At 42.1% G+C, this 25,157-nt stretch overlaps 1 long non-coding RNA gene across 3 annotated transcripts in view; it reads right to left on the reverse strand.

The window, feature by feature from the left end:
* Nucleotides 1-24,872, reverse strand: part of LOC308473719 — a 146,773-nt gene extending 121,901 nt beyond the window's left edge. For all 3 annotated transcript variants that reach the window (XR_013984242.1, XR_013984243.1, XR_013984244.1), the window contains exon 1: nt 24,681-24,872. This is a non-coding gene — a long non-coding RNA (uncharacterized lncRNA). The remainder of the gene's footprint in view (nt 1-24,680) is intronic.
* Nucleotides 24,873-25,157: the final 285 nt, after the last annotated feature.

Here is a 25,157-nt window from a genome sequence, read left to right on the forward strand (position 1 = left end):
TACTCATTCCAAAGTAAGCGGCCCTCACTGAAACCTGTATAATAATTTGAGCCAATGTGGTGTAGTGATTAGAGTGTTAGACTAAGTGCTGGGAGACCAGGGTTCAAATTCCCACTTGGCCATGAAATTCACTCTGTGATCATGGGCCAGTCACTCACTCTTAGCCTACCCTACCTCACAGGGTTGTTGTGAGGATAAAATGAGGAGCAGAAGAACTACCTTGAGCTACTTGGAAGAAAGTGGGATATAAATATAACAGGATAAAATAATAATAAATAAAAGTTCAGCACCGCTCTGAAATTTTGTACAGGCAGCTCCCCATTTACGTGGGAGTTATGTTCCAAGGCACCACACATTTAAGTGAAATTGTGTATATTGGGAACACCATTGAAAAAGCTTGCAAACACCCTATTAACCTCTGGAATCCCTTGGAAACCCCTTTTAGAACTCAAAAACCCACCTGGCTCCACCACAATTGCTCCTCAAAATGTCCTTGCTCAAACTCCAACTCTCCACAGACCTCAAAGGTTGTTGCAAAAGGCTCCTGGGATTGCACTTGAAATGGCTTGTTGAATTGCTAGACACTATTTTTCACACCATTTTGTCATTTTTGAACTCTTTTAGGGCTGTTTTTGCCCCTTTCCGTGCCACTTCTGGGTTTGCTGTTATGCACATGTGTCTTGAACGCTCGTAAATGGCGAGTTGTCTGCATGCAGTTTTGCCAAATGCATAAATTTTTCCAGGCAGAGAATGCATTTATGCATAAACACAATATGCATTTATCCATAAACACAAAGATAAGCAATTTATGCTTACTTCTCCCTAATATACATATTTCTGTAGAAACATTTCTTGGGTTGGAGAACTGCAACACAACATTCAGAGGAGTGCAGCTTTCAAAGAATAGCTGTGTTTCAGTTCCCTTATCAAATTGGAAAGTGCAGAGTAGGTAGGTTCACGTTAAAATGTGGACAAAACCAGCTTTCTCCCCCACCTCTATCTGAAATCTCTTTCCAGTTTAGGGGAGACCTTCACAATTTTGAGCTGGAGGTGTGGCAAACTGAACTCTTCAGTCTAGCCTAGACTGTCTGCTACATTCAAATAGGAAGAGCACTCAGATATATGTTTTGGTGATGGCACATAGGGAGATTTGCCAAAGTCTGAAAGACTTTCAAAAGCATTGTAAAAACCTCTCTGTTTAGGTTGGCTTGGTGGGGCGTATCATAGGTTTAAGTCAGCGTAGAGGGTTGGGTGATTTAGGTACAATTCCATGCAATTTTGCCAAAGAGTAAGTTCTGTTGCACACAAAAAAAGGTTGCTGAATTTGGTACTTTGAAGGTTCCTTCAAAGGTTACAGGATCAGGTTGCACATATATTTTCTCTTAAAGCATTATTACTTCCTCTGATCCTTTGGGATGGAAGGAACCAAAAGTAAGCCGAAGATCTCATTGCGGTTTCTACACCTGAATGCATGACTTAACATCATCAGTCTCATTTAAGATACCTATTTGGACATAAAGACTACTTCTATTAATTCATATGCTTAAGATAGGATTGATGAAATGTTTTTATTTTTAATGTGAGCTGGTGATGTCCTTTCCGTTTTCTTCTGTTATATTTGCAAATCGCATCAACAATGTAACCCAATGAATGTTTCCATGGTTAGGCTACTTGTAGCCATTATCTCTTTTCTTGCACAGCTTTGCTTTGTACCAAAGTCACTGGAATAAACCAATTTCTTAATTATATAATGCACTGTCTACATTAAAAAAAAAAATACAAGTAAGGAGGGGGGGGGGAGCCAAGAGTAGTGGGTTTCATTTTTTTGTTTTGTTTGGTTGTTGTTTTTGAAAGGCTGAAATTAGCTTAATTACAATCAGTTGCCCAAAGGGTTATATTACATTCACAGTGATACTAAATGCAGCCACCATGATTAAAGTCATAAAATGAGCGCCAAAGGAAATAATACTTATTAACTTCCTTTCATAGGGAAAACATTTCCATTAAATGCATACAGTACAATTATATCTTTAACTTTCCACATTGCCGGTGCATTGGTTGTGGACTGTTAAAAAGTGCCGTTGGTTCCAATGGAAGAGAATTAAGGATGTGCTTAAAACTCACTAATATAAATCAATCAACTTCAATGTGTTTAACTTTGACTTGATCCGTGTTCATAACTTTGAGGACTGGTGATTCTTTTCCTTTATTTTTTATTGTTTTACTCAATATAATTCGAACACCCTGAGTCTGATGGGCCCGGTTGCCCCTCCACGACCACAATTTAAGACCCGTTTTAGTTTTGCACCTGCTCTAGAATCAAATCAAAGAACAAACCTTGCTAACTGCCAAGATTATCCTTGGGGACTCTTCTCTTTGTGCCCTTGTCATCCAGTCTTAAACAGGAGCTGATCAGAGAGAGGGCCTTTGTCTGTGGCAGTGACCTGGTTTTGGAATAGACACCCGACTAATGTCTACCTAATGCCAACTCTGCTGAGTTTTAGGTGCCAGGTTAACACACTTTTATTGAGCACTAATACTACACTGGTGTTGTGCCAGCTGATGGGCTTTAGGATTTGGCAGAAGCCCCACATGCCTGATATGGAAGTCACTTGATATGCTGACAGACTGACAGAAGACTCCATCAGTGAAAATGAATGGCTGGAATGAGAATAAGTTATGGGTGGAAGGAGAGCCACAAGGGGAAGGAGAACCCTCAACACTGCCCCTTTTCAGTCCACGATCATGCCCCCATTGGCAGTATCACTTCACACTAGCCCCAGTCCTGGAGCAGGAAATCTACCTCCCACTAACCATGGAAGCAATAATAGCTATCCCTGTATCAACTGCTACCATTGACATAATCACAACCAGCCCTAACATGTGATTTGTAGGGGAAGCAACACTGTTATCCCAGCAATTGCCCCAGGCACCAAATTGTTAGGGGGCACAAAATGTCAACACCCAGTGCTGCCTCAATACAGCTGTGTCCTTCCATCACTGGGCTCCATTAAAAATCAATTCTCCATACGAACCAGAAAGTGACCTCTCCAGACAATGGAACAACTCTTCTTATCTCTGCAGCTGCAATCTCCTGGGTGATGTGGACACCATTACACAGTTGTATGTGCATGCACACAAAAGCTCATACCAAGAACAAACTTAGTTGGTCTCTAAGGTGCTACTGGACAATTCCCTCCCCCCGACTGCATCAGACCAACATGGCTACCTACCTGAATCCAAAACAGTGTTTCACTATCACTCCCAAGTGCAGACGGTCAGGGAGAAAGGCTTGATTGGAACTGGTGGGAAGAGTGAGGTAACACTAAGGTTATGCAAGATGCCATGGGAAATACCCCCCAACATTTCTCCAATGAAAATAAGGACATCCTATTCAACAACAACAACTTTATTACTTATAACCTACGCATCTGACTGGGTTGTCCCAGCCACTCTGAGTGGCTTCCAACATATATAAAAACAAAATAAAACATTAAACATTAAAACATTACAGGACTGTCTTCAGATGCCTCCATGCCCTCCAACATTTCTCCGATGAAAATAGAGACGTCCTAAGGAAAAGTGTGACATTCTGGGATCAAATCAGAAACCAGGGCAGCTTCTGTTATTTCAGGAGTGCCAAATATGGTCCTTCAGAGGAGCAGAGGTATCAGAGGAGACAAGGTGAGGCCTTGTATGGCTGTTGGACATTTCTCAGGTCACTGTAGGCCTTTACCCTGTCTAAACAGAGGCCTCTAGTGCACTGAGTGGACAGTGATAATGCCACCTGCTCAGCATTCAGATGGCCTCCCACCCATCTCTTTTTTGGGGGGGGGAAAGAGATATGGGGGTTGAATAACCTGCGGTACCAATACTAGAAGAAAAAGGGGGAAATGGTTAGAGATTCTAAAGACCCTGCAAAAATACTTCAGTTTGAAAACTACAAAGCTAGCAGGAGATCCAGGACCAGCATGATTTTTCCATTATACTACCATCTAATGTAGAAAACATACATTTTCATTTAAAGTATAATCTGAAGTAGAAGCAGCACAGTGTACTGAGCTAGAGTTTCATGTTTTAACAAGAAACAGAGTTTTGGATGGCTCCTGTGGAAAGAATGGATACAATCAATGATCAAGTCACCGCCGCAAAAATGAAAATTAGTGATCAAAACCAATCTTCTCATAACCGAGGAGTCATGGTTGTCAGGACAGGAAAAGGGGGAAGGGGGTCATTCTTCCAGTCCTGCCACCAACGCTGTTTCGGAGACCAGCTGCCCACACAGAGTGGACCACATTGTGGCAAGAAGAGAAATGAGCATAGATGCTGCTGCTCAATCTACAGCTGTAGATGCTGACTGACAGATGCTGCCTATGTCCTGTATAGGAACAGGAATAGCAGAAGGGTTTTGGAAGAAATCGAGGACTTTTCATGAGCTTGGGCTCAACGCAGCCTGATGTAATGGCAAAATCAGCCAGTGTTGGAACCACTGCATTTGCTTCAAAGTGGGAGCAAAGTGAGTTTCCACATCATTAGAAACCAAGCAAGCCCTGATTTCCCCTCGTAAACGCCAAAGGAAGCGAGAAGGCATTTTCACCATCCTTTATAGACGCGAGTTACTTACTGCACAATGAAAGTGAGGACTTACATTTGAGAGACTGAATTATTACCGTTCTATTCATTGCAAAGGGGAAACCTTTGCCATTTTAGCTGTGTGCACGCCATACATTTAAAGCACATTTAAAGTGCACAACTTCCCCCAAAATAATCCTGGGAACTGTAGTTTGTTAAGGTTGCTGGGGACTGGAGTGCTGTGGGTAGTAAACAACAGTTCTCAAGATTCTTTAGGGGAAGTGATATGCTTTATACGTGCTTCGAGTGCACGGCATGTACGCAGGCAAGGGCATGTGAAAACGTCTCAAAGTTAACTCTGGGGGGAAACATGTTGACAAAATATATTCTATTTACTTGCAAAGGGTTGCATGTTGCTTGGCATAGCACATGTGAACCAACTTATCAGTGGCAGACAATGGAGTGAGGCTTTGTGGGAACACCAGAATCTGCCTGGAGCAGCTTATCATTTTGTTGTTGTTTAGTCGTTTAGTCGTGTCCGACTCTTCATGACCCCATGGACCAGAGCACGCCAGGCACTTCTGTCTTCCACTGCCTCCCGCAGTTTAGTCAAACTCATGCTGGTAGCTTTGAGATCACTATCCAACCATCTCGTCCTCTGTCGTCCCCTTCTCCTTGTGCCCTTTCCCAACATCAGGGTCTTTTCCAGGAAGTCTTCTCTTCTCATGAGGTGGCCAAAGTATTGGAGTCTCAGCTTCAGGATCTGTCCTTCCAGTGAGCACTCAGGGCTGATTTCCTTAAGAATGGATACGTTTGATCTTATTTTATTTTATTTATTATATTTTATTTATTCTAGGTCCCACTAGAAGCAGGAATGCAGCAGGAATGGAAGTATCTCTCTGCATATGTTGCATCAACAGAGTGTGTTTTCCAAAAAGCTAAGGTAGAATACAAAGAAAGGGGAAAGAAGCAGAGTAACTCCTTGGCAGTGTTACAAGGACCCTCCATAGACCTAGACCCCAGATGTGCCTCTGCTGCCCAGACAAAGCACAGCCCTGGAGCCAGATGGCTGAAATAATAGATCACATTTATTTATCTACTTACTATATCTGTATGGCTGCCTATTGACATGTATTCTCTGAGTGGCTCACATATACTGACCTGGTTTGCACGGAGTCAACCCATAGTTTTAAACAAACCATGGTTTAACACAAACAAATGTTTTGATCCTCCTCCACTTTGTGGATTGTGCCACGCAGCAGAGGAAACAAGCCGGAGCCTGGCTGGTCATTGACCTGCAAATCTTGGCTTTGACTTGGGTTCTTTTCAGACAAACCATAAACGACTTTCATTTACAGTGTGTTTGCAGAGAAGCAAACTGTGAACTTGGGTTTAGAGATCAGGACATGCCAGACTTTGGCTTGTTTCCTTCCCCATGTGGCACACAGGATGTTTGCACACACTGAACCATAGCTTATTTTAAACAATAGTTTACATGTTTGGGGCGAACCAAGGCACTACGTCAAACTGCAAAGGTGTGCCAGAATAGGTCAAGGCATAGGGATTAATGCACGTTGACCTCCTCCAATAAATTGCTTAAAGGCAAAAAAAAACCCCACCCAGTATAAAAAAGAAACTCTAAGAACCGAATAACCACAGCAAACAGCAGCAACATGACCCTCCTCCTGAGGTGCATCTACACTCATGGTTTATAACATTAAGAAAGAATAATGTTTTTTCAAAACGTAAGGGTCACATTACGTTTTGCTAAGAATGCTAATAATGTGTTATTAAAATGTGACACCAGAAGGCACTGCAGAGCAACCAGGAACCAGGAAGTAAGGGGAACTGCTGTTATGGAGGAACAACATTAAAGTAATGAATACTTTGTTAGAAGTATGCCCTGTGATGTTTTGGAACGATACAGCTAATATCATTCCAATACAGTGGTACCTCAGGTTAAGAACTTAATTCGTTCCGAAGGTCCGTTCTTAACCTGAAACTGTTCTTAACCTGAAGCACCACTTTAGCTAATGGGGCCTCCCGCTGCCGCTGCACGATTTCTGTTCTCATCCTGTAGCAAAGTTCTTAACCTAAAGCACTATTTCTGGGTTAGTGGAGTCTGTAACCTGAAGAGTATGTAACCTGAAGCGTATGTAACCCGAGGTACCACTGTAACGTTAAAAAGGTCAGTGTAGATCCAGCCTTGGCCTCTCAAAGCCTATAGCCACAGCCCCTAGGCCATTGTCCCACAAGCTGACATTTGGCTGCCATGTTTTTTTGTGGTCAAATGGTTTTGTCTGCAATGGGGTGTTACCAGAAGAAAATCCGACAGCGTATACATAAATAGGGGGCCTTTTCCCATTGTGGCACCTGGTTTATGGAATCACTTTCCTTCTGAAATAAGGCAAGAAAAGTTCTGGTGAGTTTTTGGGACACACTGAAATCTCATTTGTTCACTCAGGCACTTGCTGCCCATTGTATTGTCAGGCTTACGATGGATGTTGATCTATTTACTGTTTACGATAGTTCAGTCTATGGAAATGTATTTATGTTGTGAAACAACCCCAGATTATTATTTTTTTTATGAAAGGCCATATATCAATATGTTAATATAATATATAATATAACAAATATAAATATGTTAAATAAATGATTGCCTTTGACCGAGCTCCTAAGTGCACACACTTTCTAGTAAAAGTTTGTAGGCACCATTGGGACTTACTTCCAAGTAAATGCATTTATGACCAGAATGCAAGTCTTTCTCATATTTACAAAATGGTTACTGGTTTACATTCTGTATATAAAAATCTGTACGAAGCCATATTTTGAGGTTAGCTTCTTTGACAGACTACCAAATGACTTTCTGCTTCCTGGCACAACAATTTTAGGTTAATCAACATAAAAGGCATTTGTAGTGAACACATCAAAGATTGTTATGATTATTGATACAATTAGGTTTATTTGAGCAAAGATAAGGATTTGGCTATGGGTAGAGCAATTAATAAAAGAACCGCAGGCTCTCTGTATAAATTGAAAATAGAATTGGTAGTGACAACAACCATTTCTTTTGCACCAGTATTTTGAAAATGGCTGGGGGGAAATGTAAATTAAATGTGGCTGAAGAAAAGAGACAATAAACTTAAAAATCCTAATAAAATGCAACATCCATTAACAACAAAGAAAAGGAGATAAATTCAACAACTGGCAAGTGTGCATGTATATAATATATATAAATCTCAAATGAGAACCATAAGTTTAAGAAGACCCAGTGGAAAGAAAATAGGCCCACAAATCAGCTAAGAACTGATCCAACTTACAGGCTATCAACTGGCACTGAGTCACATATGAAAACCTTAATGCTGCCAATATCCAAACCAACATAACATTTAAAAGTACAAAGGAGCCCTCCTGACCCGTTCAACTGTTTTCCTTATTTTTTAAATTATAGGTTGGCCTAAAACATGTTTTGGCCCAACTCTGAAGAGACAGATTTTTTTATTATTATTTGGAATGATAATTACTCAAAGTTCAGGCTCCCCAAACATGGAGGGTGGGAAAGGGTCAATACAGAAGAGAAACAAAGACAGACAAAACGCCAAATTCGCCATTGCCTCCTGATTATTTAAGAAAGCTTTCAAGTATATGTGAAACAATGATAAACCTGACTTGGACCAGCTTCACAGTATCGCTGCATGAACCTGGCTGTGTCCTAAAGAGGGAAGAGACTGGTTTCCACCCTTCTTTTTCCTTTAAAATAAATAAACTACAGTGGTACCTCGGGTTAAGAACTTAATTCGTTCTGGAGGTCCGTTCTTAACCTTAAACTGTTCTAAACCTGAAGCACCACTTTGGCTAATGGGGCCTCCCACTGCTGCCACACTGCCGCCATGCAATTTCTGTTCTCATCCTGAAGCAAAGTTCTTAACCCAAGGTACTACTTCTGGGTTAGTGGAGTCTGTAACCTGAAGCATCTGTAACCACTGTACTCAGTTTGTCTGCCTTACTAGTTTTGCTTTCAAAAAGTTCCTGAAAAGAAAACAACAAACTTCTTGTTTCTGTGTTGCTCGAGTTCTATACAACTGCAGTTGCAAATGCATTTGGAATGTGAGAATGGTTTGTGCGCCATCATTGTTCTCAAAGTTGTTCACAACAAATAAATATATATATTCCATATTGGTTGCTTTGTGCTTGGAAGAGCACTATAAATTGAGTCTTCTTGAAAAGGCATGGTGGTCTGTAACTTGGGCTGCGTTCACACAACTGTTTATTCTGCTTTCCTGACATTTCCCTAACTGTTAATTTCTGCATTCTACAGGTGAGGCAGTTTTGAAGTTGGAGGACATCTGGGTTAGTGGTAGTGGCCCGACTTGTGTGCGCACTCTTGCGGTGCTGCTGCCACCTCAGCCCCCCCCCCACCTTGCTGTTGCTGCTTTGCCTCACCCAGTCCCAATGCATGCAGCGCCACCCCTGGGAATATGCCACTGGCTCCGCCCCCATCCCCCATGAGCCACCACTAACTGCCTCTTTCCTTTCTGAATTAACTCCCATCACTGGTGGTGCAATGGGTCAGATCATCTGGCTGTTAACCAAAAGGTTGGTGGTTTGAGCCCACCCAGGAACCACTGTGGGCAGGATTCCTGCATTGGGGGTCCCTTCCAAGTCTATAATTCTATGATTCTATGGTTTCTGACTAGGGCTTATGGCAAAGAGAGTCCAACAACATCAGGGTTTTATCCAGCAAGCTATTACTCAGAATAGACCCACCGACCACACAACTAACTTAGGTGTCTTATTCCAATGGGTCTAGTCTGAGTAAAAGTTAGCTGAATGCCCATAACCCATAGACCCATAGAATTCTAGTCCAACCCTCTGCCCTGCAGGAATCTTTTGTCCAATCCCTGGCCTTGTCAGTACTTGTCTGTCTCCAGGCTGCCAGTCCTGAAAAAGTAAGTCCACCAGAACACACAACACACTTTTGCAACTCTTCCTTCAAGACCCCAAAGCCTGGCATTTACACTTAAAGGAGAACATGCAGCATGGCATATGAATGAGGCATGACTATTATATGGTGATAAATTATTATACTAGCATTTACAAAGGCTCCACAGACATCAGTATTTATAGAAGTGGAAAGAATGCATGGGGGGGATATATAAACATCTGTTGCAAGATGTTCTGCACATCTTGCCTCTAATTTTTTTTCTATTGATTTCAAGTAATTTATATCCTTCTTAACAACAGTTATCAAAGCAGCTCCCATATAAAATAAAATATACTAATATATAAACACTAAAGTTGTAAACACAAAGCAGTAAACACAACACTAAACCAGCACAAAATAGCCAATTAGAACTGCTGAAAGCATGCATAAAATGCCTTGCAGGGAAAAAAGGTTTCCAACATCTAACTGTGGGAAGAGGGGATTTGTCGGATCTCCCTGGGAAGAGAATCCTATTACTGTAGAACCACCACTAAGAAGACCGTGTTCCTGGTACCTGCAAACTGAACATTCACCAATAAGCTGAGCTCAGGTGGTCCCTGAGGTACGCTGGACCCAAGTTGGTTAGAGCTTTGTAAATTGCAATAAGACCCTCAAGCCAGGCTTGGTAGCAGATGGGCAGTGAGTGCAGGCACTAAAAAAGGTGTCACGTGTCCTCATCTCTGCCACATCATCCACCGGCTGCAACTTCCAGACCAAGCCCAAGGCAGCTACATCTCTTAAGAACTGCTGATGTGCAGAGATTAGAAAGGCTCGTGTTTACAAGCTGCAGACACGGAACAATACGGAGGCTTTCATTTGACGGAGAGATTTATTACATACTACCTTAATTACCTTAATTAAACTCAACCTGATTGTGAGTGAAAAGCTTACGGTTACCAGGAAAGCTGCCTTAGATAAGATAATCAACATGGGTGGAAAAACACACCTAGGCAGCAGCTGGTGCTTCTCCGAGCCAGAAGTTTGCTCTCTAGAAGTGATCCAAATGCATGAACGTCGCTTCATGCTCCTTTTACCCCTACCAGAAATTGGAAGTGTTTAGGAAAGCTGACAGGACCAGCTTCTTTTTAGAGGCGTCTATTCTAGACTTTTAATGGTGGCTTTGTTTGATGTTGTTTATTTGAAAGTGGACGTCTCATGAGAAGAATGCAAGGAGTGCAAAATTCACATCAGCATCAGTTCCAAAGGGACAGCAACATTTCTGAAACTCTGATATTGCTTCTCTACATGAATGGTTCAGTCAATGGCAAATCATGCAATATTTCTTCCTTCTCTCATTGCACGTTCATCCCACACTAAGAATGTACACCCAGTCTCACAATTTCTTCCATTCTAGGTGCCTTAATCCACATGGTCAAAGAAATATTTTATACACTGATTGTCCATTAATTAGCATCGTTTTCTAACAGTAGACACAAGAAATGATGGGATATCACTCTAGGTGGATTTGCAATGAAAGATTATACAAGGGAAAATATCATGGAGTGTTATCAAGATTTTCCTTTCATGCTTAGCACCTAAAATGTTTACCCGGTATTTGGAGTTTGGAAGGAGTCCACCCCCTCAGTCAAACTAGAAGGTGCTTTGGATACATAGAGGCACCGAGAGGCACTGTAACATAGTAGTTAGTGCATTGGAATAAGACCTGGGGGACCAGAGTTCAATTAAATAGTAGACTAGGTCAAAACAGTAAAACTCTTTAAATGCCTGGATAAATAAATAAGCCTTGGTTAGCCACCCAAATGATAACAATGTTGGCTCCAGTCACACTGCTAAGTGGAGTGGTTAGAGTACCAGAGTTTGACTTGAGAGACCAGTGTTCAAAATCCCACTCGGCCATGAAGCTCACTTGGTGACACTGGACAAGTCACTAGCCCTCAGCCTAATCTCCCTCACAGGTCTGCTGTGATGATAATATGGAGACATGGACAACCATATATGCCACACTGAGCTCCTTAATACAAAGGTTAAGTTTTAATTTTCATGAAAAAACACACTTTTCTCCTTCCCCTATCATGAGTTTTTATTTGCTCACTTATCAGTTTTTCCTTTGCTTGCATATGGAAGCAAGAGTTTGTTTCTGAACCCAGGCTGCTAGGAATTGTACTCCCAAATACAAACGAAAATACATCATGTCTCCCTAACTTTTCTAGAAGGTGAGAGTGGTTACAAAATAATGTATTTCCCACTTAAAAACTGTTGGAATTGTGACAAGAACTCTGCCAAGCTTTTCCCTTAAGTCTTGTTTCCTTCTTCCAAGAAGTGGTAGTTCTGTTTATTTGGTGTCATATTTGGAAATACTGGGGAGAAAACACAATATAATCTGATATTATTATTATTTTGCAGGAAAATAACAGTTAGAAGAATTTGTTTATGGATATAAAGAGGAGGTTAAGGGGTGATATGATAGCCATGTTCAAATATATAAAAGGATGTCACATAGAGGAGGGAGAAAGGTTGTTTTCTGCTGCTCCAGAGAAGCGGACACGGAGCAATGGATCCAAACTACAAGAAAGAAGATTCCACCTAAACATTAGGAAGAACTTCCTGACAGTAAGAGCTGTTCGACAGTGGAATTTGCTGCCAAGGAGTGTGGTGGCGTCTCCTTCTTTGGAGGTCTTTAAGCAGAGGCTTGACAACCACATGTCAGGAGTGCTCTGATGGTGTTTCCTGCTTGGCAGGGGGTTGGACTCGATGGCCCTTGTGGTCTCTTCCAACTCTATGATTCTATGATTCTATGATTCTATGATTCTATGATTCTATTCACCAAGAAATGTCTTTGGGTTGCAGCGAGTCAGGGCTATAAATGCTTTTCTTTCTTTGTCTTCCAATCCCATCTTCTTATTGCCTGTTGCAACACCTCCAATGGTTAGCTGTTGGAAATCTAGAGAAGAAAACAGCAGCTTCCTCCCAGCCTCTCAGGTGTGAGGCTGAACAGTGAAGGGCACCAACAGCCTTGACCTTGGGTGTGTGTGGTGGAATGTGATCCTGATGGTTACAGAGAAGAGATGGATTGTGGGAGGTAGACAATGTGACGCCCTCCTGGTGTGGACTCCAATTTCCATCACCCCTGCCCATTGGCTATGCTGGATGGGCTTGATTTGAGTCAGGAGTCAAACAACATCTGGAGAGCATTTTGTTGGCTACCCCCTGGGGTAGATAAAGGAGGCAGTGCTATCAAAATGAGAAGAAGATGGGGGAAGAATAAACAGGACCGCATTGTGAATGTCATGGAAGTGTGGGAAACAAGGTGAGCAGAGAGCAATGGAGTCTGAGAAAAAGGAAGATAAAATACACTGCTGAAACTGGGCAGAAATTAGCAGGTAGAAGTTGGGGGGACATTTCAACCTTATTCTTCACTGAGCTTTGAATAACAACAAAGCAGAATATTGTGGGTCTAGGCTGCTAGGGAATGATGTGATTGCTGAGTCCTAGTTGAAAGGAAGTATATTGTATTTTTCCGTGTATAATTTAAAAAATGTTACAAATTGGGGGTCGTCTTATACACGGATAGTGCAGATGGGACGGACAATTGGCTGCAGCCATGAGCAGGACATTGCCAGCGGTGATTGGGCAGGTGATTTGTTGCCGCGGCAAGGGCTGCTGCCAATTGGGTGCTCAACAACTCTGGGCAACCCCCCCAAAAAAGCTTAACAGCTATTGGCTATCTCCCCCCATTTTTTTAATTTGGAGTCCCTCCAAATAGGGGGCATCTTATACACAGGGGCATGTTATACATGGAAAAATACGGTACTTTGATTTTCTTTAAAATAACTGATGTCTGAAAGGTTGAGCTGGAATTTTAAAATTACAGAGGTTCTGTGCGCTTCAGTTATGAGCTATGCACGGGGCTGTTGAAATCTGCCTGTGCACGTACAAAAAGAACAGATTCTAGTGTATGCATAACAGAACTTTGAGTGGCATATGTGAGCATCTTTGTTTTGCTACGTCTGCTGTGTGCTGCATCAAAAAAAAAATCTAGCTTGCTTTATCATCAGGAATATATATATATATATATATATATATATATATATATATATATAATGAATCACAGATGTTACGGAAGAAAATAAAAGTGCTTTCTCGAAGAGAACAAATATGTTTCTGAATTTATTATGTCTGCTAAGATAAAGTGAAATTTGGATAATAGTTATCACCAAACACCTCAGTTAATCTTTTGGCTTTTGTTTTATTCCAGTGGATGTCTGGTGCTGGGCAGAGGAGGAACAGTGGTGGAGAATGCCTACCCATCCTGACCCTTCCAGGGAGGAGGAAGACGAGGACAATATAAATTTACAACAGTGGTTTGCAAGAGGTCATAGCTCAGAGGAAGATGAGGGGAAAGTTGGGAAATAATGGGAGAGGAGGAGCAGGCAGAGCTGGAGCAGCAGCTGGCTGACATGTTGTCACCAGAAAGCATTCCAGACCCACCATCTCCCAGAACCCGGCAGGCCTTAAAAGTAGGAGAGCAAAGAGCTCAAAGACAGAAGGCACTTAATAGCACCCATAGAGGAGGTGATGAAGATGATGAACGAGGAAGTGGGAGAAAAGGGGGGTGGAGATTCACTCAGGACAAAGCCATTATCCAAGAGTCTGGTTTCTACTGCCTCTCTCTGTAAAGTTTGAAATAAAAAGGGCTGTAAGAAACTTTCCCTTGTCTTTATACTTTCCTGGGCAACGAGCCGGGGGCTGCTGACATCTTCCAGACAGTGGTATTTAGAGACGCTAAGCCCAGTTTCCACTTCAGTTCAGTTCCCATTTGTGAAGGTTCATATTCACAAAGCCATGGGGTGAAGACAGACTAACCTGTGAGGGAGAAGCATATTCTGCTAGCCTTGCCTCTGAAATTCTATTCTATTCTATTATTTATTTGTTTATTATAAATAATAAATGCCATCTCCAACTCCTTGAAAGATTCCATCAATGGTGCCTCCGAAATTTTTTTACACTCGGGAAGACAGGTGAACTAATGCCAGTATACTAGAGGAAGCAAAGGTCACCATTGTCAAAGCAATGATTTTTCAGCATCAACCTCACACTTCATTGTCTCTTGAGAGTTCCAGATACAAACAACAATTGTTAAGGGTTTTTTAAATAAAAAAATAAAATAAAAAACACCTCAGGGCACCCTCCAAACACGGTTCTGCTTGAAGCAGTACTTTCCAGCATTGCATCACAAAATTCTGAGGATTCTGTAAGTAGATTTTTCACAGGTTGACGCTATTAAAAAGAATAGGTTGGATCCAGATGGGCTAGATGTTCCAGCCTCTGGCTGGGCATGGCAGAGTGAAAGAACTGCCACCACATTCACAGCACCATTGCTCATGCCAGTTGGGGCTGAAGGTGCAGGGAAATTGCTCTGCCAGCCTGGAGTGGGTGCAGTGGTTGAGCCCAATATGGTCCGGTGATGGCAGCTGCACCTGCTCAGTATCCAGCCCACTCCAGAACATCCCCCTATGGGTCTCCCTATGGACTACCACCAATGGTGGTACTTTCACCTGCCCACACATTCATCAGACAGACTGGGGAGCTCCATACTGGCAGAGCAGTGTCACTCCATAGGTTGAGGCTGGCAGGGCCATCGAAAGCTTCCCAGCCTGGCACACAGTTGGTTGAACTTCATTCCACTGAAATCCCATCATTGAAATCTCACTCCGTTAACTTAGTTTGGATCCAACCCTTTCTCCTCTAACCTCCATCTTGTTACGCTTCCGCTTCTCATAGGCATACTAAGCGCTTCAACAATAAGTGCACCAGGCAAAGTCTATTTTTTAATTAGATAAGCTGTGAAAAGCACAGAACCTGCCAGCGATGAAAGACTTTAGCCAAATATTTCTGAGGGAAGCCTGGTGCACACAACATAACCTGCCAACGCATGGTTGTTTCAAAGGGAGCGTGAAGGTACCTGAACCCATTTTGCTCTGTTGTAATCGACCACTCTTAAGCCTCAGCTGCCTGACCATTTTGACTCCTAATCTCTTGTAGACCAGATTGTTCAGGAGTGCTTCAAATAGGCTGGTAATGAATAAAGGAATAATATTTCTAGCCAAAAGACAAAGACTTTGAAATGCAGTTTTTATCTGTGGTCCACATACATCCTAACGAAGTGAGATTTGTCAGTTTTGGGATGTGATGGTGCCTACCCCCCCAAAAAAACCACCCTCAAATAAACTAAGCTTAACAATTAACGAAGTACAGTGGTACCTCAGGTTAAGTACTTAATTCGTTCCAGAGGTCTGTTCTTAACCTGAAACTGTTCTTAACCTGAAGCACCACTTTAGCTAATGGGGCCTCCTGCTGCTGCTGCGCTGCCGGAGCACAATTTCTGTTCTCATCCTGAAGCAAAGTTCTTAACCTGAAGCACTATTTCTGGGTTAGCGGAGTCTGTAACCTGAAGCGTATGTAACCTGAGGTACCTCTGTACATCATTTTTGACCTTATTTTGTGCATATCACCACTGGCAACTTTAAAACACATGCGCGCACACACATGCAGACACCACGCTTGCGCGAGACAGGGATCTGAAGCGCAACTTTTTTCTGATCAGCTACAAAGGAACTTTTTGCCGAGCGTCTGTTGAGCTCAGCTAGTAAGCACAATTTATAAAACAATGAATGACTAACCCCTGTAACCATTTTAATGACCCTAAAATAAAGTGCTTAGAGCAACATCTGTCCCAGCAGCTGGGTTCTCTGCGTGAGTGGGCAGAGCGACACATTGGGACAAATTCTGTTCTCCCTTTTGACAGAAACAATTGCAGCAGATCATTTTTATCGTAATCAATTTAGGTACAGTTTCTTGGAAACCATCTGTGTGGTGTTCATAGATTGTGCTTAAGAATTTAAATGTGTATATTTTGGGTTGCTTGATGTAGCATCTGCTAATGACCACATAAGTTCTACTTTTTATGCAGAAAGCTGTTTCCTTGTAAAGGGATTAGTAGAATGACTACTTGATTTTATCCTTTTAACTACCCCATAAGCAGCCGCAGCTTGAATGGCACCCGCCAGTGAGCGCAAGTTGCAGAATTAATTGCATTTCTGAGCCAGAGTTGAAGTCAGAAGGATAACAAAGAAATATAATAAAACTGTTCCACTAATGCTATCTCAAATCGGTAATTTAAAATTAATATATGTTTTGTACAGGCAGTTTGAATTAAAGAAGGGGGGGGGGGACAAAATGACTTTTTAGATAACAAGCTACTTTCCCAATTCCCGCCTGGTTTTCATATTGTCTTTTATAGTGTTTATTTTGTTTTTGTTTTCCTTAGAAAGTTATTAAAATAAAAGAGCTTTTATATATATATTTAAAAAATCAATAAAAAAATGCTGTAGTTACCAGGTTTGTTTCGGGCCTATGCTAAAACATAATGTCCCTGAAAGAAGAGAAAATGTTTAAAAGTATATTTCAATTCGCCTGGAAGAAAAAGAAAATTTAAAAAATAAAAAAATAAAAAGTTGTTGTTGTTTTAATTAAAAAGACTCCTCAGTTGCTGCTCTAATTTTCATATTTTCATATAAAATAGTTCCTCAGGCCCAGGATACAATTAAGATTTGGTAAGAGCGAAAGAAGAAGGTATCTCTTGGGGAACATGGTGGTGAAAAGCCACCACATTCCTATATTTTAAGGTGCATGTGATTATTCTTCAGAGGCAACTCACCTCTAGTTTTTGGGTACCCAACACAGTGCCCTCCAGACGCTTCAGACTACAAGAACCCTTCAGTCCCAACCAGAGTGGGATAATGGGAATTGTACTCCAAAATGTCTGGAGGGCACAATGATGACTATCTCTGTTCATTATGAGAGAGGTGGGGAGAGAGATAAATGCTCTTAGACTTCATTGGCTTTGTGTGGGTGTGATAGCTTTGTCTTTTGATCTTGCTGTAGATCTTGCAGTGCCTACTGAAATCTCTTTGCCCCGCAATGAAACTTTGAATGATGTCCGCAGCTTCTAGGCTTGGACTAACTCTGAACCACCCATCTGCCTCAGTCCAGTATCCACAAAACCTGTTACCAGTGCTATTTTTCGGGGGGGAGGGGGGGAGTTCCAGAACTCACCATGAATTTCTCCCTTGTTATCTTATACAGTGGTACCTCGGGTTACGAACTTAATTCGTTCCAGAGGTCCGTTCTTAACCTGAAACCGTTCTTAACCTGAGGTACCACTTTAGCTAATGGGGCCTCCCACTGCTGCTGTGCCGCCGCCGCATGATTTCTGTTCTCACCCTGAGGTAAAATTCTTAACCCAAAGTACTACTTCCTGGTTAGTGGAGTCTGTAACCGAAGTGTTTGTAACCGGAAGCGTTTGTAACCTGAGGTACCACTGCAATGACAATGGCGCCTACCTGAAAGGTGCCGGAACTGAGTTTTGGCAAGTTCCGAGAGGCAAAAAAAGCCCTGCCGGTTGCTATACATGCTTCTGTGACAGTAAGTCCCTATAACAAACCCAAAGCCCTAACTCCCCCTCTTTCTTCGGAATCCCCCATTTATACACAAACACATACCCCAGCTGTATGAGATTTCATTTTGAAAACTTTTTTTAAAAAAAGAAAACAGAATCCACTGGTACATTTTCTTCCACTCCTAATAGTAGCATGGTAATTAAACTGAACCAAGCAGTGCCTTGCACGAAAAGTCTGGCCCTACGCATATTTGCTCAAAGGTAAGTAGGAATGCAGGATAATTTTGTCTGATCCACATTTTAAAGCAAACTCACCCCATTCAATCCTCTGAGGCTAATACATGGACTTGAGCATAATTTCCCTTCAGATTTCGCACTTCTCTGAATTTTGCAATACAGTGCATATTCCAGGACAACATAGTTCAGAAATGTGCACTTTGATACAATATATGCATCTAAATGTGCATTCTGTGGCTTATTGAAATACAACTTTTTATACAGATTTAAGAAATTAATCAGATTAATCCTATTCATGTTTACCTAGAAGTAAATCCACTGTGTTCAATGGACCACCATGTAAGGACTGAGAGAACTGTAGTCTAAAAGAAACTTTTACATCCATTAAAAATATATGTACCGTATTATTCTTTAGTTGCTAAGTGTTGCTCTTTAATGCTCACAGTCCAAAAGAGGGATTGTTTTAAAAAAAAAAAAAAAAGATTGTGCCAAGCATGAATCAAAAGTAATGTCAAAAATATTCTCAGAATCTGTCATTGGTTTTTCTACAAAAAGAAACAGAATGTCTGGGGACAATGAATAATGACCTCTTTTTCATTATTTATTGCATATTTTACTGGTGGATTTACTCAAACAACAGTAATTAGGTGAAGTCACCCGTACATATTTGTAATGAGCTCTCAATGAAACTGTAAAATGGCACTCCTTTGTTTCTTTGCTTTTGCATTGCATTGCTCAGAAACAAGGTCTCCAAAATACACATGGACTAGAAAGGATATATTTTTCAAGGCAGGCATTGCTCAAAACCATGGTTCTTAAGAAATGGACAACTCAGGTAATTTGCAGAGGGGGCTATTTCAAATAGTGTTCAGTGTCAATGATGTGAATGTGTAATAGTCCAGTGAAGTTGTCCATTGAGCATCCAGGCACTGTGACCCACCTCCCCACAACATGAATGAAATGACCACACATTACAAACTTGTTTGGGTGCAAATTAGGCAACAACTTTATTGATTACAGACGTAAGTGGCTTTGGCTTAGGTGCCGGGCATAACCCGTATCAACCAGCTCACCTGCTGGTCAATTAATTCCCCATGGGGTCGAATTTGATGGTTGGGGAGACCTAGGACATACACCAGGGCCATCCAACTCCCAAGAGACTGCAATCTACTCACAGAATAAAAAACTGGCACTGATCTATCCCTTTTTTCTGGGGTGCAGGTCAAAGTTGTTAAGCTTTTTCTTTAGGGAGGGGAGACAAAAATGCTGATCAGAAACATATTTGTTCTCTTCGAGAAAGCACTTTTATTTTCCCCTGAGGAAGGGAAAAAGTCGCTCACCAAAAGATCGCTAAGGATACAATCAACCTCACAGCGAAAACTCTGTCTTCTGTTCTAGCGATCATGTGCAATTGGAGGACAGGGCGAGGGGCCGGGTGCTCTTTTGCGATCGACCACTTAGACATCCCTGACAAGTACGAACTCCAAACCAAGTTCACCTGAGAGGAGAGTTATGGCCCTAGCCCCAAGTGGGCATCCGGATAGGAGCATCTCCTCAAGGATCCCTTTAACAGGATACCCCATTCCCTTGAAGGGACAGGCCAAAGCTTACAAGACTTTACCCAATGCCTTATCCACAGTTGCTTTGAGGGAGGCAAAAAAACCAGGCTGAAGGACAAAATTGTCCCTGGCCCTAAATACAGCAACCAATAATGTTCCATAGCAAGGTCAATATTCCATTTCACCTCATGATGGATGACAGTTTAAATACAGGGGGAGCTGGTGAAAGATCCACAAGATCTTGAGGTGCTGTCTATATGGTTGGCACCCTTTAAAAATTCCAGGAGCGGACCTGAAGGAAGTCCTTGAGGGAATCAGTCAGGTTTGCTCATGAGTGAGCTCACCCTTCAACCCAGATGCTATTGACCAAATTAGGCATCTGGCAGATTCCCCGGGCCCCAGACACCAGGAGAGGCCTTCAGTCAGGCACACAACTTGTGAAACTGGTAGGACAGCAGCATGCCACCATGCCACCCGCAGTAGAAGGCAAGTGGAATTTCTTTAGAACCATGCTTTTGAGCACTGGCTGCCTTGAAAAAGATGTCCTTTCGAGTCCATCTGTGTTTGGGAAACCTTTCTAGCTCTACCTGCGTAAAGTATCAATGGAGGCTGCATTTTACACAGATCCATGTCCTGCGTGGAATTTAACTGAAGCGCCTCAGTTTTATTTGTGTCATTCTTACTACAGATAACACAAGAAAGTCTTCTTCCAAAACGCCACACAGTTGCCTAAGCACGGCAAGGCTCTCGCATCTCCTCACAATGCAACTTACTTTACTTGTGTTTGAGGTGCCTAATAAAAATAGATTTGATTATGTTTTAGCAGGAACTTGTTTAATTTGGCTTCTCGCATTGGACAAAATGTTTCCCATTTCAACCCATAGCAGATATATGGAAATACACTCTTTGGCACATTAGTTTATACAGCATTTTGCTTGCTGTGTAATTCAGACTAACACAGCATGACTTACTAATATACATCATAACATTTCTTATTTTTTAGTAACAAAATAAAATCCCAGGAAAAGTTGCGCGGGGAGGGAAGAATTAAATGGTAGCTTCTCATTAACAGAGATTGCAAATAACCCATCTGAAAAGCAGGTGGGTTTGGCAGATGGATAGAAAGTAGTAAAGCGGATGTATCAATAGAATTTGCAAGCTGGCGAATGCTTCCTGCCTGAGTTACTTTAGGGCAGTTCGGGAGATTTCTATTTTCTATAATGACAAGTGGATTTGCTTCATCCAGATTTTAAAACTATAGTTAACATAATTTGCCTTTTAGGTCCTCAACTGCAAAGCTGACTTTCAAATGAGCAAATCGATCCCATGTCAAAAGCAAATGGTAGGGAGAAGGAGGGGCAAATATAGAATGAGAACATCAGAATGGCCATAGTGAGGTAGGCCAATCGTCCATTCAGTCAGTATTGTTCCCGATAAAATCTGGTACCAGATGCTATGGAGGCATATATGGAAATCCACAAAACAATTATAGAGACTTCTATTCACTGCCATTTACCTCTTACTTCTGCTAACCAAAAGGTTTAGGGGCACCCAGAAGATAGAACTGAAATACCTGACCACCCACACAATGAGTCACTGGCCATTCAAACCAATTTTCACAGCTAATCCATTTCCCAAGAAATTGGGTACAAAAGCCATGCTCACAAAATTTGAGTACAATGCATCCTGTTGTTGTTTAGTCGTGTCCGACTCTTTGTGACCCCCTTCATGGATCACTGCCTTGCCGTGGCGAAGGGGCTTGAATAACTCAGAGAAGCTATGAGCTATACCGTGCAGGGCCACCCAAGGTGGACAGGTCATAGTGGAGGGTTTTGACCAAACGTGATCCACCTGGAGCAGGAACCGGCAAGCCACTCCAGTATCCCTGCCAAGAAAACTCCATGGACAAAGACAACAGGCATATAAAAGTTATAACGCTGGAAGATGAGCCCCTCAGGTCGGAAGGCGTCCAACAAGCTACTGAGGAAGAGCGGAGTATGAGTTTGGCCAGGCTGTGGGAGGCAGTGGAGGACAGGAGTGCCTGGCGTGCTCTGGTCCATGGGGTCACGGAGAGTCGGACAATGCATCCTACTCTTTGCTAATGCCTCACATGTGCCTTTGTTAGACAGCAGGACTTGCTTTCCATTGTGTTAATTCCACAGCTTATTTATTATAAGGTTTCCACAAGATCATGTGGAATAGTCATCTTTTACTGTTCTTTATTTTTAATACTGGAAGTGTTGGAAAGGCCAACACAACAGGAAGAAAAACCACAACATTTGGTCTCCTTAACGCAGTGCTGGGACAAAAGGGACATCTCCTCCTCTCACAGCACTGTAGTGGGATAGAAGGGTCGGGAGAGTTCTCTCTCTCTGTGTGTCTAACTGGCTGAATGTGTAGGGACATTGTGGTCTGAATGTGGTGAGTGAGCGGGTGTGTTGCACTCACAGAGGACAACATGTATCAGTCACATTGGCCATGCACTTGTCAGACACATACATTGGAAGATAGCCTCCAGAGGGTTAGCCAGCCTTCAATGACAGTCCTTACATACAACCTAAAAATCAGGCTAGAAATCCATTTAATTAATGAATTAATTAAATCATCATCATCATGTCTGATCTCCTTGAAAAACAATACCAAGCACCCAAAGTGGGAGACTGTCTTGCTATTTTTTAATAGGAGGACCACAGTGGTATGACATTGAAAATTCATGTGAAGTGGAGGTAGGCTCATTGGTGAAATGGCAACTATGTGCATTCCACAGGAACATGCAAAAAAACCAACCAAAAACAACCCAACCCAAGACCAATATTAGGCACCATCAGACATTGCTTGAGTTCCTGTACGATAGAATTAGCCTTGCTGTCAATTAGGTGTCAAGGTGGATGCCCAGGGAGCAGGTGGCGCTGTGGTCTAAACCACTGAACCTCTTGGGCTTGCCAATCAGAAGGTCGGCGGTTCGAATCCCCGCGACGGGGTGAGCTCCCATTGCTCTGCCACAGCTCCTGCCAATCTAGCAGTTTAAAAGCACACCAGTGCAAGCAGGTAAATAGGTACCGCTGAGGCAGGAAGTTAAACAGCGTTTTGGTGCGCTCTGGCTTCCGTCACGGTGTCACGTTGAACCCAAAGCGGTTTAATCATGCTGGCCACATGACCTGGAAAACTGTATGTGGAAAAATGCCGGCTTCCTCAACATACCCCATAGTCATGTTTGACTGAACTTTACCATCCAGGGGTCCTTTACCTTTACCAAGGTGGACTGGAATTGGGGTTTTCTTCACTCTCACTAGACTCATTTACCTCATATCCCTCTATAATCCTATTGACTGTAATGGCCTACATGATTTTGTTTCTAGGGATCTATGACATCTTCACATTAGATGCAGCCTTGTGGCATCAAGTTGAGTTGCTAGCTACAATCAATCCAATTAAATGGTGATGGGGACAAGTCAAGCTGAGGACAGCAATGGTAATGAATAAAAATGAGAGAGAGGAGATAATTATCCAAACATTGCCAATATGCTTACAACACAGGGAACAAAGGAAGCATTTTTTAACACTCAAGAAAATGTTCGAAAGGTGAGAAAAGCTGTGTCAACTCTAAAAGGAACTAATGATGGCATCCAAATAGATCTCACCTGTGGACTCTTTCATGTATGATACCAGAAGTGTTCTATTCTGAACTATCACTGACTGGACCATCTCCATGTTCCTCTGCATTTCCAAGATGAGATTTTTCACATATGTTTTGTCTGGTAGAGGAACATAGGAAAACTGACTTATCTTGAATATAAGGCAGCCATTGATCCATATAGCTCAATACTGTCTGCATGCACTGAGAGCTGCTTTTCAGGGTTTCAGACAGGATCTCTCCCAGCCCTGCCTGAAGATGGCACTCATTAAACCTGTGATATTTTGCATGCCAAGGAGATGCTCTCCTACTGGAAGTCAGAGCAGACACATAACTGCCTTGGAACCAAAGCTTTTGGTCAAACTCATGAATAGTTTCTTGCACTTAAAAACAACAGAGTGCATGCTTTTCAGTTTTCTGAAGCTGCTCACACATACTGTTTCCCCTTCTCTGGTAAATGTTGCATTTGTGGTGGCTGATTTTTTAAAAAAGAAAATCTACAACACCTGGCAATTTTACAGCAGGGATGCTCCAAAACGTTTACGGTGGCATTAAGCTGATTAACATGGATTCCCCAAGTCATTTCTGAAATGCACAGGAAGGGTAATGCTCGACGGTTGCGTTCAAGGTCTCGGAAAGACCTGGCTCGTTTTGCACTCTCCTATGATTCCAGGAATCACTGAAGCATTTATTCCGCTGAGTCCCATGCAGTTCATCTTATAGGCAAGTTATTTCCCATTGTAGCTTTAAGCCTTGGACACTCCCATCCCACATGCCATGACTAATATTATCACAGAATTGTATTATCAGATATGATAATCAAACACCAAGCACATCTTAGAAGCTTTGATCAAAGATTTGGTTTTTTAAAATCATCTTGTGTGAGAGAAAGATCTTTAAACATTATATACACACTGGCATGGCAAGGGAGGAAACTTGGTTGCAGAAGTGGAAGTCCTTGCCCTGATGGGACTCATAAAGGAATCCTTCCCTGTAAAGCAGTGGGGGGCTTCTATGCTTGCAATTTGGCCACCAACGATGGCCACCTACTCGCCCATCCACACCTGACATCATATATAACATCAGGTGTGCGGCAAGTATAGATTCAGCTGCAAAATAACAATTGAGACCTTAAAGCGTGCTGCAAGTTGTTATTTGGCAAGTAGAGTTTACTTGCCACCCCAAAGCCGTTTCCCCTTGTTAAAAAATTATCTCACCATACTGTAAAATCAGTGTAATTTTCAACATACTGGACTTCATAAAAGTTCCACTTACTAGTGAAGTATTCCAGGCGTGCAACCATTCTGTTGCCATTTCCCCTCATTCAAACATGCATGTCAACTGTCCAGAAAAGAAGAGCTAATAATAAACAGAAATCAGTATAAAAAGAGTTGCGAAAGTACCCTTCTGTAGACAACATATTGCTGAAGATGGCAGCAACAGCAGCAGCAGTAATGTGATGCAGAATTCATTATTCAACAGTATGGCAATATTTCCATCTAGGAAAAAGTGCCAGTTCTGTTCAGGGATCATCACTGAAGTTGTCTAGAAACTTAGAGTGTGATTTAGCCTACAATGCTCTCTCTGTTCCTGCAACCCTCACCCTTGCCAGCACAAACAGATGAGCCTGGGCATTCCCCAAATATTGGGGTGTGCAAGCAGTCACAAGATTCACCTTACATCTCTAGCATTTGGAAGCAGCTCAATTTTGTTTTGAATCTGCTCTGTTGCCATTCTGATTCATCATTTGCT

This window comes from Podarcis pityusensis (genome assembly GCF_964106645.2).
Source record: "Podarcis pityusensis genome assembly, chromosome: 3".
Classification (NCBI taxonomy): domain Eukaryota; kingdom Metazoa; phylum Chordata; class Lepidosauria; order Squamata; family Lacertidae; genus Podarcis; species Podarcis pityusensis.